At 35.1% G+C, this 3,195-nt stretch overlaps 1 long non-coding RNA gene across 6 annotated transcripts; it reads left to right on the forward strand.

The window, feature by feature from the left end:
* The first annotated feature begins 13 nt into the window (after positions 1 to 13).
* LOC127741091 (uncharacterized) lies at positions 14 to 2,592 on the forward strand. 6 transcript variants are annotated; one of them, XR_008002015.1, is made up of 5 exons: positions 14 to 477; positions 589 to 1,220; positions 1,447 to 1,597; positions 1,730 to 2,075; positions 2,149 to 2,592. It is a non-coding gene; the product is annotated as an uncharacterized LOC127741091 (long non-coding RNA). The 6 variants fall into 6 exon arrangements; XR_008002013.1 differs by having other exon boundaries at positions 589 to 921; XR_008002012.1 differs by having other exon boundaries at positions 589 to 1,597.
* Positions 2,593 to 3,195: the final 603 nt, after the last annotated feature.

The raw sequence follows: 3,195 nt of genomic DNA on the forward strand, positions 1-3,195 counted from the left end.
TGATTTGATTTTAGTGAGTTCATATGGGTTGATGTTGCTGTTTAGTGCTGCTTTATCCTTGTTAATGGCTGATTTCATGCCTTGTTTTGATTGAGCAATGATGATGATGGCCTTATTCTGAGCTGTTTTATTAGTGCTGATTTGATTTTAGTGAGTTCATATGGGTTGATTTTGCTGTTTGTTTAAATTCAGAAACGTCCTATTTACTGCCATAATGTTGCCGAAATTTCTAAAAATTTGTGTGTTAATTGAATTTCAATTTGTGAATTGAATTTGGTAATTTGTTGCTTTAGTTTAATTTCTAAAAGTTACACGAGCATTCAATATGTTTGAATTGGGAATAAGACTAAAAAATGATGAATTTTATGTTTTGTTAACTCTTGAGATATGTTTAAATTGGCAGATATCAAGTGAAGAAGCTATAGAAACTGCAAAGCAACTAATGCTTAAAGAAGGCCTGTTTGTAAGTTCCCTAATGTATGTGTATTAGTATTCTGTTGTGACACTAGTAATTTATTAACTTTATTGTTGATGCTGAACCTGTTGATTTTGAGAATAATGGAATTCTCTGGCTCCCTCCTGAACCAGAAGATGCAGAAGACGAGCGAGAAACTTTTTTGGTTGATGAAGATGATGAAGACAATGACGGGAATGGGAATGCCATTGGTGAGTGGGGATATCTGTGCAATTTAAACAGTTTTGGAAGTGGAGAGCATCGCCACAAGGGTAGGACAAGTGAGGAGCAGAAGAACAAGGATAGGACAAGTGAGGAGCATCGACGGCTGCAGATTCTCGAACCGAAATCAAGGGTTGATATCGGTTCTTTTCCCTAGGTCTCCACGTAGGGTTGATATCAATTCAATTTCAGTTTCCAGCAAAGGTTAAAAATATCTCTGCTTAGGGTTTTAGCACTTTACAAAGGTACTCTCCCAGGCTCCAATTCTCTTCTTTTTCTTCTTCACTGTGCTGCTCTTGTTTATATTTTTTTAATCTCCACCTTGTTCTTTCTTCATCTTTCGATTCAATTTATTGTTGTTTATATTTTTTAATCTCCGCACTTGACAAGTTGAGAATTATCTTGCTATGCTACCTATGATATTGATATATCTCTTTTCGTTTTGGTTTTCAATCTGCTGGTTTTATTTCATTGGTTATTGCAAGGGTTTGATCAAGGAGCTTGAAATTTGATTGATAAATAGCTCTCTGAAACTAATAGTTAGGTAATGAAGCGTTAAAAATGGCTGGCTTTTGAATTTATGTTATTGATTAGGACAAGAACAATGAAATGATTTTATATAGTTTGAGTGTAACAAGCTGAAGTAAATAATTTTTCTTTCTGCACTTCTTTGTTTTTCGTCTCATATGTGTCGACAATCTGGTTTTTTGTTGTTGAAATACCATATATAGAACATAATAATAATAATCAAGGTTTACGGTTTACTTCAGGTTCCAACGATGGCTTTCTTTGGTTGAATTGGGAATTTACTCAGAAATGCTGCAAACAAGCAGATCAGTTCAGAATTGCTCCCATCCCCATCTATTCTCCAGGAAATACGGTGCATGTCATCTGCTCCAAACTCAAAACTGTTCATTGGAGGTGCATTGAAGTTTGAAATACCTTATAAGTTGCATCCATCATGTTTTATTTTTGGTGTAATGTAGCTGATACTAATAATATAATAGATATTGATATATGGATAGATACATATTAACATTTCCTCTGTTGCAGGTATTTCATATTCTACTGATGAGTAAGGTTTGAGGGAGGCATTTCAAGATATGGAGAAGTTGTTGATGGTACATACAATTACTCATTTTTTCCTATGCAGACTCGATCCATGGCAGGGAAACCCTTTTGTTTGAGGAGACTCAGAAAAAGCAGCATTGTTCTTATTCTGAAGAGTTTGCAACCCCCGAGAGAGCTTGAATGAACAAGACTCGGAATTTAGGAAGAAATGCTGATTCTGGTTCAAACTTGAGGCCTCAGAATTTATAGGAAGCAGCATTGTTCCAAAAATATGATGAAGAAATGTCCCTCTTAGACAGAATTAGTGCACAGAAACTTGAGGAAACAGGTAACAATACATCATCCATAATTATTAAATTTAGAGTTTAATTCATTAACATAGTTGCCTAATCCATCTTCAGAGTATTTAAGATCCATGGAAGCCTCTCCAAGATCAATTTCAGAGCGTATTTGCATCAAGTGTGAAGAAGAAAGCATGTGATATAGGTCACAATAACCCATATGGTGAACTAGAGGCCGCTTACGTTGCTGGAATTATTGGGTGATTGTGTTGTGGATGTTGGAGCTATGTTGCAATAGCTACTATTATTATTCTCCATCTGGTTGAAGCTACTGCAGGTTCCATCACTGACTACTGGAGAGGATGCTACTAATGTTGGCAACAATTGATGAAGAGTGAGGGTCTCTTGGCCGGAATTAGTCTATCACATTATAATAAAGCTTCCAGTTTAGTGTTTCAATAAACACTCTCACATTCTTTTGTTATTATATTTTTTGCAAACTTAGATGATATTGTGGATCTTATAACAATTTTTATAAATTTGATGGGAAATGTTCAATTTTTTTCTTTAGTGACTTCATTCAAATAGTTTAGATTATTTATTGACATTAAATAATCTAAAAAAAACTGAAATTAAGTTCATTCACGAGAAAACTATTGTAAATAAAAATTATATATCACAAAAAAATCGTTGTCAATAGTTACAAAAGACAATGGTGTTAAAACCGTTGCCAAAATACGACTCCAAAGGTAACGCTTTAAAACCGTTGTTTTAGATGACTATAAAATGGCAATGGTATTAAAACCGTTGCTGAAAACGACATCAACAGTAACGCTTTAAAACCGTTGTCCTAGATGGCTATAAATTGGCAACGGTTTTAAAACCGTTGCCAAAACCTGGAGCCAACGGTAACGGTTTAAAACCGTTGGCTATGTGAATAATAAAATCACAACAGTTTAAAACCGTTGCCTATCCAGTTACGATTTTAAACTGTTGTCATGTTAATAGGAACGGTTAGAAACCGTTGCTTGTTGAGTAACGGATCAAAACCGTTGTCTAAAATTTTCCGTCAAAACCGTTGTCTATGCCACTAACTGTGGCAACGGTTTTTCTGTTACCATTGCCTTAGGTAAAAAACCGTTGCCTTTGAGCATTGGCAACGGCCGC

This window comes from Arachis duranensis, chromosome 8 (genome assembly GCF_000817695.3).
Source record: "Arachis duranensis cultivar V14167 chromosome 8, aradu.V14167.gnm2.J7QH, whole genome shotgun sequence".
Lineage (NCBI taxonomy): Eukaryota > Viridiplantae > Streptophyta > Magnoliopsida > Fabales > Fabaceae > Arachis > Arachis duranensis.